Genomic DNA, 13,981 nt, shown 5'->3' with positions numbered 1-13,981 from the left:
AAGTTGGAGACGCAGGGGTTCTCTGGGGCGGTGGTCGAAGTTCCTTACACTGAAGATTTGGACATAACAGTGGGGGGAAAAACAGTGAGGGCACCACTATTGTATTATGAACAATCACCCGTGAACCTGCTGGGAAGGGATCTCCTCAGTAAGTTGAACATGACCATCTCGTTCAAAAAAAGGGGAGGGATTGTGTGCTCAACCCCAGGGATGTGTTATATGTGCGCCATGCTAGTGATATATTCAAGAGCAACGTGCCCAGAGGTGCGGGGCATACCCGTGGACCCAGATATGTTTATTCATGGGCTAAAAACATTAGCTAGGGTGGTCCCGGAGTTGAAAAAGCTAGAATGGAGAGTACCAGCAGAATTTGTCTTTCGCCCAATAGCCAGCCCCGAGATAGTGCCAGGAACAGTGATGTCATTGGACATACATGCCGTACAAATCACAGCCAAAAGAATAGTTGTAATTGCAATGGATATGCACGGCTGCGAGTGGCGCACGGTATTGTGCATAAACGCTGACATTGCACTCCAAGATCTGTCAGATGAGCTTTTCATAGATTCAGAGAGTGACGGAGAAATAATCATGGAAATAGCCATCCCTTGTGAAATGATGATACAGCAAAGACAGGAGCCAATACAGCTGATGGCAGTGGTAGGCGCCCCACCTTCATTCTTTAATGATGACATGCAGTCAGTACCCTGGCAATTGTGGACGACGGGTCCCCATGACATAGGGTTACTACACGGGGTCACACCAGTAAAAATCAATCTCAAGCCTGGAGCAATTCTGCCCCGGGTCAAACAAACCCCCTGTCCTGGGAAGCAGAGGAAGGTATGAAAGAAACAATAAATGCTCTACTCGCACAGGGGATAATAGTACCTTCGAACTCCCCGTGCAATACATCTATTTACCCAATCAAAAAAGCAAAAGGAGGGGCCTGGAGGATGATCCAGGACTTACGCCCACTAAATAACGTCATCCAGAAAGAGTTCCCTTTGGTCCCAAATCCGGCGTCCATCCTATGCAGCATACCAAAAGACGCATCTCACTTCACTGTAATGGATTTAAAAAACGCATTTTTCTCAATACCACTCGCAGAAGAGTGCAGATACCTGACAGCATTCACCCTAGGGGGGAGGATGTACGAACACTGCCGGTTGCCCCAGGGATATTGTGAAAGCCCCAGCATATTCAATAGAATATTGCATGAAGATCTTGGAAACATAACTGCCGACAGCACAATAATACAGTATGTGGACGATTTATTGATTTGCAGCAAAAACGAGGAAGAGTGTAGAAAAGACTCCATAGCCCTTTTAACATTGCTATCGCAAAAGGGGTACAAGGTAGACAAAGAAAAATTACAATACTGTCAACGAGAAGTGGTGTACCTAGGACAATTGATATCAAAAGATGGCAAAAGAATAATCCCAGACAGAGTAGCGGCTATTTCAGCCGTGGGAAGACCAAAGACAGGGAAAGACATGCAAAAATTCCTAGGGATGTGCAACTATTGTCGGGCCTGGATATTAGACTATGCTGCATACACACACCCATTGCTCCAGGCACTCAAAGAGGCACAAAAGGAAAAAACAGAAATACAGTGGGATTCAGAGACATGCGATGCATTCACATCACTCAAAGAACTAATTTCAAGCGCACCAGTACTTGCGACCCCAGATTATGAACGCGAGGTCTACCTATTCTCACACTGTAAGGGGGCACTCATGACCGCAGTCTTAACACAGAAAACGTCACTAGGTCACAAGCCTTTGGCATACTACAGTGGGACACTGGACGTTGTAATGCAAGGACATTTCGCATGCGAACAGGCTCTCGCAGCCGCCGCGTTCGCAATTGAGAAAAGCGCTACCATAGTAATGGGATGCTCACTGACACTGTATGTAGAACATTCATTGTTCGCCATACTCGCGCGATCAAAAAGCACATTAACCACACATAGAGCCACCGCATATGAGGTCATACTATCAAGTGCTAACATACATGTGGTAAGATGCAAGGTGGTTAACCCCGGAAGATTCATCTCAGAACCATGCACTGTAGAGGATATCCAGGCACATGATTGCGCAACATATCAGGGCGAGGACAATGGCACAACTGTGGTAAGAGAGAACGCACTGACGGAAGGAGAGGTATTTTTCATAGATGGGTCAGCTTCCATAAATTCAGAAACTGGAGAAAAACATGTGGGGGTGGCAGTAGTGCGAATGGAAGAAGGTGAGTACGAGGTCCTAATACAGCGGCGACTACCGGCTCATTTCTCAGCACAATCAGCAGAACTGGTAGCATTAATTGAAGCTTTACGAGCAGCAAAAGGATGTGCAGTGAGGATTTACATGGATTTAGCATACATGGCCACAACAGTGCACGGAGGGCTTGCCAGGTGGGGAAGAAGGGGGTTCAACAGGGCAGATGGCTCACCCGTACAACATGCAGACTTGTTAAGGGAACTCATAGAAGCATTAAAAGAACCCACAATGGTAGCAATAGTGAAATGCCAGGCACATACCAATAACACTGACTTTGTCTCTTTGGGAAGCGCGGCAGCAGACGCGGCTGCCAAGGAGGCATCATATTTGAGAAAAGAAAACACAGGTGAGTACCTAATGCGAAGAGTAACGGAGGAAAGTGTCCCGGACGGGTACAATGCCATGCCAGTGTCTCAAATACTGGAGCTACAGGAAGAGTACCTGAGGATGAAAAGGAGTTGTGGACAAAAAGAGGATGCAGCCAGTCGGTAACTGATTTATTATGGCGGCAAAACAACACAGGTAAAGTAGTGATGCCAGCTAAGTTATTAGCAGTAGCATTCCAGCAGCTACACTTCCCAGCACACAAAGCAAAGCAGCACATCGCAGCAGAGATACAGGAAAACTGGTTTATCCCAGGATTACAGGAACAACTCTCAAAGCTAACAATGGAATGCACAACGTGTCAAATATACAACACAGGCATGACTTTGAGAACACTAAGAGGAACGATACCCAAGCCAATAGGACCTTTTAGAGAGCTACATATCGACTATGCAGATATGGGTGAGAGCTGCAAAGGAGCGAGGTACATGATAGTGGTAGTTTGCCCCTTTTCACGCTGGGTAGAGGCAGGTCCCTGTGCCCGCCCAGATGCGAAGTGCGCTGCAAAGTTTCTTGTGCGGGAAGTATTCCCCCGCTGGGGAATTTGCGACGTAATTCGCTCTGATAACGGCACACATTTTGTGAATGATCTCTTTAAAGAAGTGACATCATTACTAGGGATAAAACATAAATTGTGCTCGATTTATCACCCCCAAAGTAACGGACTGGTGGAAAAGATCAACTGATTACTAAAAGGCAGGCTGTCAAAACTATGTTTCACCCTTAAGAAAAATTGGGTGCACTGTCTCCCCTTGGCCCTTTTTGAGCTGAGTAATTAGCCAAGCAAGGACCACCATTTGTCGCCCCACAAGATCGTGACAGGGAGACGAATGCACACAGCACACCCACCCCTCCGCAGACATTCCGATGCACACAGAAGTGCAACTGTACTGGGAGAAGAATTTAATGACTATCTGACTAAACTAACTAAGGCAGCACGAATGATAGCGAGACAACTTGCACCACCAATCATAAGTGATGGGGAGAATGAAACGCACACTCCAGAGCAAGAAAGCCCGACAGGTCAGCTGGTACCAGGGGAAATGGTATACGTCAGGAGCTTCGTGCGCAGGTGGAATGCTCCAAGATTTCATGGCCCATACGAGGTAGTGTTTTGCACACCCACAGCTGTGAAAGTGAAGGGCCTGAGATATTGAATACATTTAAAAGATGTCCGAAAAGCATATGACAGCGTGGGGTCAGCAGAAGGTGCAGAGGGCACTGACTGGGTAAATGTGCATGAATACATTTTTTTTTTAAAAAGCTAAAACAAAAGCATGCGAAATGTATTAATCTGACAACTGTATTATAATAGGTGGTCAGTCATAATTTAGAAAAAATAATGTCGAATGACAAAAATGTCGAAAAAATAATGTTAAAAAAATGTCGAATGTATTATTTTTTTTTTTTTTTTTTGGCTTTGGTAAGTATAAAAAATGGGTAAAATAAAAAATAAAAAAGGGGGGTTGGGGAGGGAACCCCCCCATTTTAAAAAAAAACTTATTGAAAAATAAATTCAACATTTTTTTTTCGACATTTTGTTTTCTAAAAAATGACTTTCGACATTATTGTTTTCTAAATTATGACTATAAACCATTATAATAATGTTTATGACAGCATGTAAATAAGTATAAAATGATTTCACTCACTCTCTCCCCTTCCTCACCCCGTATTCTCTCTCTATATCTCCCACTCTCACTTTATCTCTCTATCTCTCTATCTCTCTATCTCTCTATCTCTCTATCCCACTCTCACTTTATCTCTCTATCTCTCTATCTCTCTATCCCACTCTCACTTTATCTCTCTATCTCTCTATCTCTCCATCTCTCTATCCCTCTGTCTCTCTATCTCTCTATCTCTATATCTCTCTATCTCTCTCTCACTCCAAAATAACAATGAAAAGTGGAAAATGCAAAAATAATTGCACTGTTTGCTTAATGCGCCCTTTTATATGTTTCAACATATAGGAGTAACCATGGCAACGAACAGGCAGCCTGCAACGATTAGCAATAGGGACACTAGGAATAGAAATGTTTTTGATTTACGAACATATTCATACGAATATGGGCTGACTGTCTGTGCTATTATATTTTTTACACTCATGTTTGGCTTGGCAACATATTACCTAATAGCATTTATCTGCATTGAGATAAATGAGGGGGGAGGTGATGGAACTAATATGGAAAATGTAAGCAAACCATTTAAGGAGGGTAACTATTTAATATGGGATGGCTTTCAGCTGGTATGGGCATATGGCCCGCATCCAGACGAGGCGAAACGTCAGAACGATACTAACAACAAGCCGACCATCCATTTGAAGCCCTAAAGCCACACCACAAATTTTAGCGTACGTGAACTAAATGATCGACACCCATCTGTTATATCATGGTTATATGGCACCACTGCTACCCCGCCCGCAACGACAGTCAGTCCTCCCCGAGACAAAGACTACACCACAGAGAGAATGAAGGAAAATATTGAAATGGCTAACAAATTCATTACTCTGTATGAGGAATGGGAGAAGGAGGGGGCCGGGGAGAGGGAGTCCCTGTTGCACGCAGCCAGACATGCTTAAACATTCCTTAACAACAGGAAGAAGAGGGAAATAGGTAGAAAGAGATATGACGAATACTATGGCCTGGGGCTTGACATGATAGAGGACCCCAGGCACCCATAACAGTCGAATAAATGGTATGCAGACATGAGCTCAACAGCCAAACAAACAACTAATGAAAGTTGCTACGTGTGCTCCCTGATCCCCCATGCCTCAGGTACACCTAAAGTCTTAATGCCACAAGAATTGCCTCTTGCAGACGCCCAGTGTCTCCTCCATCTCACTCTGTGCAGAATTAAGAACACCTTCCAGGCACACACTGTATCTTTTGAAATGCTGCAGAACGAAAAAACGTGCTATTCAAGACCAAAGGGAGTGGTATGCTTGAAATAAAAGGAACACTATTTTCAGAAAACAAATGGAAAGATGATGTGGTAACGTGCAAAGCTGAAGCACAAAACTACAATGGATTGCAAAGACGTGTGCCGCGGTGAGGTCAGAACATGTGGCAAAATTGACCTGGGTGAGCGCTATGGAAAAAGCATTGAAACTACAGAAAGAAATCTCAAATGAACTTTGCTTCCTAGGAGAAGGGAAAATTGACATGGGAAGAAACACGAACTGCAGCAAGAGCCTAATGATCCCACACATGAAGAAAGGAACAGCAGCCCTGATGGACACTTACTGGGTCTGTGGCAAGCGGGCGTACATGCACCTCCCACCATCATGGAGGGGCATGTGTTCCCTGGCAACACTGCACTCAGCTTTAATGGTAATACCGGAGAGCCACCTCGGCCAGGGGGGCCGGAAAACGACCCAAACTGCAACAAACGCCTCACCCACTGAAGAGCCACCACTTTACGCCCCATCAGAAGGAACTACTGACGAAATCATGTCCAGAAAACGGAGGTCATCAAACTGTATCTCAAAGGCCTCCTCAGAACTCTTGGCACAGATCCCAGACAGGTACAGGTTATTCAGCTCAGCGGAAAGCTTCTTCGCCTCACTCATTCCAAGCATCCAGGCCCGAGCAAATGCAAAATGGCTGCAGATCACGAGGTGGGAGCTGATTCAATTGGCCAACGACACTGAAGAAGGGTTCAATGTGATCAAGGTGGAACTAAGGGCACTGAGACTAATGACAATGCAAAACAGGTATGTCCTAGACCTGTTGACAGCGATGGACGGAGGTGTTTGCCGAAAAATCGGAAGTGCCTATTGCACTTTTGTACCTTCTGAAGATGCTGATAACGGGACACTATCACACGTCATCGCTGCAGTCCACAACCTAGGGGAACGAATGAAGACGGAAGACGGCACCGACCCAAGCACGTGGTTCGACAACCTTTTCTCCTGGGTACCTTCCTGGATGGGGCTCGCTGTGAAACTACTAATGCCCCTCATCGTGTTTTTACTTGTGATTTTTTGTGTGTGCCAGTTGGGTCTTCGATGCTGCGCAAATGCAGTCCCCAATGGAGCAATGATGATGGTGACGTTGGGCAACGCCGGAGGAAGGGCACGGGCGCAACAGGAAGCACACGTACAAACTGGAGAGGTTTCAGAATCCAAGTATAGAATGGTGCCCAAATATTATGACGGGGATATAATGGACAGGTTATATCATACCACAATAAAGGAACCCCGGGAGCTAGAGTGGCACACGGAGGTATGGGTGGATCTGGAGGGAGATATGGGATGTATGTATGTGACTTGCACCCCAGATGAGTATGCCAGAAGGGGGGAAAAGCCTCTGGGGGGTGTGCCTGGGAAGAGGCAGTGTTGGCTGAGAAAGAGAGCGAACGACTGGGGAAGCTAAGATATTCGTTACTTAAATAACGAAAGGGGGGAAATGTAGGGAAGGGTAGGTCAATAGGACCCCCCTCCCACTACATGTCACTATATGTCCCACCCAGGTTAAGACCCATGACTCGTCGGCAGCCCCCGGCCTCCCGGGCACAGGCGGCGAGGTGGCTGCAGGCCGACACTTGGGGCTGCACCACCACGTTATGTGGCAGAGAATAGACGCCATCTTGTATTAAGCCATCTCCATCTTGCTAGAAACATGCATATCTAACCCAAGGAAGAAACACTGAACGCTGCAGAGTGACCCCCACTTGACCGCGCTCACAGAGGCCCACGCTTCCCCCACCTCCCACTGCATGGTAGATCCGCTGAAGACTCGTTCTCACGAGTCACCAGACGCGAGCGAACAACAAAATAAAACACTGTAGCTGTTGACCTTCCGCAGTACATCATTGCCCTAGCTATGAACGAGAATACTAGGATGTAACTGAGATCAGTCCAAACCCTGCAGGCCCTGACCCCTGTACCAAGCCCCCCAGCTATAGACGACGTGGCGCCTCGCACCCATTCCCACCCCGAAAGCCCTTGCAACGTGTAGAAACCATTTATGTAATACGTGCCTTGTTGACTAACGTTCGCTGCTAATATAAAGGAGAATGGGTAAAGAGAAAGTTGTGCAACCGATATTACATGTAATGAAGAGATATACAAAGACTAGACAGCTGATAACTGCGAATAATAACTTGTGTTGCTCTCTTTATACACTCTTTACACACACCTGCCTGACACTACCTCATGTTCGTATGTCAACTGCAAATGTGAAATGCTATGTAAAAAAGTATGATCATCAGCTAGTATCCCATGTAAATACAAATACATATGAGTGCTTTTAGAAACCCCATCTGTTGTTAGTCGCCCCTCACCCATACTACAGTAAAACCGCCTCGTGCAAGAAGCCACGCACAGAGCTGCAAGGCCATTTCCCCCTCTTCCTGCCCAGGCCCTCTCGAGACAGCCCTGCCTTCCCTCACGACCCTGCTGGACCCGTTTCAAGCATCCACCACCCTCCCCCGTGTCAGAGGCCGCCACAGTCTGACTCCATAACTTACGAGCTACCTGGTCCTAAATCCCACTGCCTTTCAGGCACCATTCACATGCCCCCCAAGGATCAGTAGTACCTCCATCGACCCCGAGTTAATGACCCTAGAAAGGGGGGCGCCCACACGTGTACCAACAGATCATAATACCATCCCTCACCGAAATTGCCACGGATGGTTAGTCAAGCGCCCCTGTCCATGCCCCTGACTACGCCCATGAGACCTGATTGTTTGAACCTAAGGTGCCTCCCAAACTGATGTATTAAGACACTCCAGATTGTGAATCAATGTTCCTGGCCATGTATTGATCTAAGGTCAGCGCTTATAAGAGTTGCAACTCAACAGGACACATGAAGTTTGATGAATGGGTGGGAATGTGTGGCCAAAAGGGCAAATGTTAGTTTAGCTATCAATCGTTGTTACAAGGTATGTCTGGCCCAGCGCTACACCCCGATGAGCCCAGCTGACCTCCCACCCCATGTGGCGCAGCACCAATGTCCGCCAATCCTGAAGAAGCAACTGTATACATTGTATACCACCTAGCCATCACCACCCAATCCCTAAGACTCTGTGGCCCCTATAGCTTACCTCATGCATGACGTGTATTTGTAATATGACTGACTATCTTTGCTATTGTCAGACAGAGCGCTCTCAGAGTTTGCAGAGTCCTTTGCATGCCCTATATTGAATTATATAAAGCTCTTTTGACTTCACCCGCACTTGGTCCTGGCCTCATTCCCCTTCTGGGGTGTGTCCATTATTGCCTCTCACTAAGGGGGGGGTGCGTTTCTGGAGACACTTACATTCAGGAGCCTGCAAAAATGGAGAAAACGACATAAGGTCCGAGAGTATGTGAAGAGGGTGTATGTAAAGTTGCATCAGATGCTGCAGGTTATAAGTGCTATACCCATTGTTCAGTGGAAGAGGGACCAAAGGGGAGGGGTAACGGGCAGTGATGCAGGGAACGGGCAGGAGGGAGAACTGGAGAGAGGAAATTCAAGGCAATGAAATGAATAAAGGAGTTCCTCCTTGTGCTGCGTCTGTTTAACAAAGAGCAGTTAGAGGTTTGGGACAAAACTGGTCATGCTTCAAGAAATGTCAAATTTGTTGTTATTTGGAGACCCCAACCCATGATATTTGTCCATCTGAAAAGAAGGAATGATAATCATATACAAATCTGTTCAATTCAAATTGGTGTCCAAAAGACCAGATGTTAGGTGGGTGTTGACAAGAGAAATCCTGGAAGGTAGATGAGTACTGCTGGTAAATCTGTATGGGGCCAAAATATGAATGACCAGAGTTTTAAGACAATATTGAAGCTCATTACAGGTTTTCTGGTATTCTGGCGGGAAATTTGCCAGAATACCGGCAAACTGTATTACTGTTACCGGCAGTCGGTCTGATGGAATATCCACCAGATTACGAGTGTCAGTAGATGGTGTAAATCCCCATTTCAAGGAGTCCCATTGGACGCCATGGGAGATTCTGACAGTATTACAAGCGCTGGTATTATCGGTGCCTGTAATACCGGTGATTTTTGCCAGTAAGGTGGCACAATGACCTCTAGCTAATGATTCCGCCACCTCAAGGACAAACTCGTAGTTGGCTGGTGCAGTAAAATGTGCCGGTATACATTATTACCAGCATGTTATTACTGTAGTGGCCAACCTTTAATGAGACCCATGTTGTTCAATTGGGGTATGAGGCACTAAACGCTAAAAGGATAATTCGAGGAGATTTTAATGTAATCACGGGCATGTCATTGGACAGATCATCTAATAAAGCAAGATCAAAATTCAAAGCCCTGAGTAGTATATTTAATAGTTATGAGCTCCTATGAGCTAGTTGATGTTGGAGGGTCACACAAGTAGTATCTGAATGAGAGATGTTCTACATTTTGTTGAGGGTTACTCACAAATGGATACATGTTTTGCAACAGCAGGTCCAATTGGGAAGACTAGCCATTTTACAATATTACCAAGAACACATTCTGATCATGGACCTGTCATGTTAGAGATAGGAGTGGGTTCCAGAGCCAAGGAATATGCAAGTTGGCGGATTAAATCAGACACACTTTGGGATGCATCATTTTGATCAACGCTCAAATGTGAATTAAAGGGTTTCTTTGACAAGCATATGATAGGCGATGAGCCCCTTGATATATGGAATGCCCTTAAAGCATACATTCGAGGAATATGCATATCTTTGGAACAGGAGATGAGTTATTATTTATTTTTTTAATAAAATGTTATAGTTTAATTTTTAAACTTTTCATTTGTCTCAGATTTTACAGAGTTTCCCTTTCAGTTTATGGCATTTTTGTCAAGATTTAGTTTTTCTTGTAGGAATTGGCATATCGTGAGGATAAGTTTGTTTGATTTGCCATTGAGCATCGCCGTCCATCTTTCTTCTGCCTCCATCGTCTGTTCTGCAATCTTGTAGTAAGCACTGAGTCTGGTTCTTTGTTCAGAGAGATTGTTGCATTCCATGAGGAGATGGACTAGTGTTTCTGATTTCTGTGTGTCTGAGCAGAATCAGCAGAAATGTTCTGTTGGAGGGATTTGTCTTGTTTTTGCTAGGTAAAATCAGGTTGGTTTGATGTTCATCCAGATTTTCAGATATATTGCTCGCATTTTGTTGTCGGGAAAGATGGTCAGGTAGGCTGGGAGTTTGTTGATTGATCTGATGTCTGTCATACATTGTATGTTCAGGCTGTATTTTGTTTTTTCTTTGATGGTTTTTATCCAATCATTTCTCATCAGCTTTACTTTTGCGTGTTGAGGGCTCAACGTGAGTATTTCATGGGAGATTTCTTCAGTTGTCATCAGTCGTTCAAGGTTGTCTTTCCACTTGTTCATTGCTCTCCGGTGAGATCTTAGAATTTGGATTGCCGGTGTTTTCTTGTCCGTAAGCAGCTTGCGGTATAAGTCGAGATGTTTCCACAGGACAATTGAGCTGATTGATTGCACTGCTACTTCGTGTCTGATTCTGGGCATAGGAAAGGATGGTGGCAGTTGCAAGATCTTGCGCCAGAAGCAGGCTTCTAGTTTTGTCCAGTCATAATCGGTGGCATTCATCATTGCTTCTGTTCCATAGACTATTGTTGGGATCACGTTTTGCTTGTAATATGTTGTTATGGGTTTGAATTAGTATTTTCTGTACTTTCGCTGGATCACGCATCCTTGCCTCGCCAGTGATTGGATCTTTTGTTCCAGTTTCGTTGTCCATTCTTTTTCTGATTTGGATTGATTTCTGTGGATCCCCAGATATTTGAATGTGGTTACTTCGTCTAGCTGATTGTCATTTAGGTAGATTTTTAATTGCTTTTCTTTTTTGTTGGATGTTCTGCTCAGTTGCATGATTTTCGTCTTCTTTGTGTTGATTGAGAGTTTATTGAGCTTCATGTATTGGTCTAGTTGTGAAAGATTATTTTGGAGGCCTGAAGGTGTCTTATCCAACAGGATGATGTCGTCCGCGTATGTCATGATTTTTACTGGTATTGAGTTGCCCTTTAGAGGATTCAAGGCATCCGTTTGGAGATGGGTCTCGATGTCTGCAGTGAAGAGGTTATATAACGTGGCTGCTAGGGGACATCCTTGTTTTAGTTCATTATCAGCGGATATTTTCTGTGTTGTATGGCCTTTCCTTGTGAGTCTTATTGTTATTGAGGTGTTTGAGTAGAGTTGTTTAATTGGCCCCAAGATGTCGTTTGGGCATTTCCATTTTTCAAGTTTGTTCCATAGTTTTTGTCGGGAGATGAGTTATTGAATGGTGAGAATAAACTGAGGAAGGATGAAAAAGGCTATGAACTGAAGTAATTCAGCTACTCAGCTAATAGAGCAACAAGAACACACGCAGAAGGGTAAAGACCAGGGGGAGGGTGCGCTATTAAAGCAGGATAGAGGTTCCTCTTTTGTTGAATATGTCAATCATAGAAAGGGTAACCTGGTGCCTACGAATGATGAGATATGCAGTGTCATCTACACATTTTACAGAAGGGTCGATGCAGAATAAATACCAATTTGTGAAGATGACAAGCCATACATCTGGGGGATATTAAGCTAAAATCTATAGATGCAGTAAAAAGTGTTAAATTGGAAGTTGGGATTGCAATTGAGGAGGCAATGTCTGCAATTAGTGGCATTCAGGCAAGGTAAAATGTCCTGGTGGCCTTGAGGTGGCGTTTTATAAATAGTCTGTGCTCATGTTGGCGCCAATGGTACTGAAAGTGTATGAAGATGAGCTGGAGAGGGGTTAATTTTCAGACATGATGAGGGAACCCTGCATTAATCCTTTACTCATATTGGGAAAGGGCTCAAATTAATGTGGGTCATATAGGCTTCTGTCACTATTAAATAGTGACAGCAAATACTGGCCATGGATTCATACCAGGAAGATCCACCAGAAACAATATATGTAGACTTTAATGTTTAGTATAGCCTATAGGAACCAAGTGGAGGGCAGGGTGGCCTTGCTGGATGCAGAATAGGCCCTTGACTTAGTGACATGGACCGACAAGTCCACAGCATTACAGAAGATTAGTATTGGCCGTAATTTACTTGCAGCAATTAAATTGTTAAAAGCAGATGCTAGCAGGACAGTGACAGTCAATGGAAAAACATGGCCAGTGTTTAAACACCAGTGTGGCAGCAGGCAGATGTGCTCAATGAACCCATGATTGATGGGGTTTGCAATGGAGCCTCTAACACAAAAGATGCAGCCCGAGTTGGCTGGAAAGAGAATTGTCACCAATAGAGTGTAATGAATCCTGCCCCTGTCACTGATGGCATACTTTTATGCGTCAATAACTCTGAGGGTAAAATGCAGCTAGTATTGGAGAAGTCTCTGTTTTACGGGCGAAGTGTGTATCAAGTGCAAAGTTTGCACGGGAGGTTGTGGTTGTGAACAAGCAGGAGATCGAGCTGACAGAAACCTGCACCTGACCAGGTAACCACCTTGGACTGTGTGATGCAGAAAAGCCATGGCAAAGTGCATATCAAGTGCACAGTCTAAAGGGGAGGCTACATGTTTGTGAACAAGGGAAGGAGTGAACAGCAGCCTGGGCACAATCAGGAAATTCCTTTGATCTGTGTGCCATGGCAATGTGTATGTCAAGCATGTCTGTCTCCCTGTTTCTTTGTCTGACCTTTGCTTTGGACGCCAGGTTGAGAAACGTCCTGTGATCTAAGAGTCAAGAAAGGGAAGAGTGGGGCTAAGAAGGGGGGTGGAGCAGCTGTAACGTGCTCCTGAACCATTTGCACAAGCTGACCAACGGCAAAAGAAAAGAGGCTGGAAGGCTGGTTAAGTAGCGAGAAAAAAAACAGTGGAGAAAAGATAGAGTGGAAAAGCAAGAAAGCATCAATAGACTACCAGTGATTGTCAGGTGGGTGGTGCAAGGTCCCTTGCACTGGTATCCAGTTAATATGTCGAAAACATTTTTTCGAATGACAAATATGTCGAAAACATTTTACCAAAATTGTTTTTTTCGAATGTATTATTTTTTTATTTACATGTATTTTTTTGTTTCGTGAGTAAAAAAAAAGGACTAAAAAAACAAAACAAAAAGGGGGTGGGGGATTGGGGAGAATATCCCCCCCACGCACCCCCCCCATTGCAAACAAAAAATAACAAAAAAAATACATTTGAATTATTTTTTTCGGTAACATGTTTTCGATATTATGGCATTCGAAAAAATGTCATTCGAAATAGTCACTAGGAACCCCTTGCACTAGATCCACTTGTACCGGCTCAGCAATTACAAAAGAAAAGAAGCTGGAAGGTTGGTTAGTTAGGGAAAGAAAGGGGTGGGGAAAATGAAAAGCGTGGCAAAACAAGAAGGCACCAATAGATTAGCAGTGATTGGCAGG

The sequence above is a fragment of the Ambystoma mexicanum genome, chromosome 7p, assembly GCF_040938575.1.
Source record: "Ambystoma mexicanum isolate Mex_15411 chromosome 7p, UKY_AmexF1_1, whole genome shotgun sequence".
Lineage (NCBI taxonomy): Eukaryota > Metazoa > Chordata > Amphibia > Caudata > Ambystomatidae > Ambystoma > Ambystoma mexicanum.
This window is presented reverse-complemented; position numbering follows the sequence as displayed.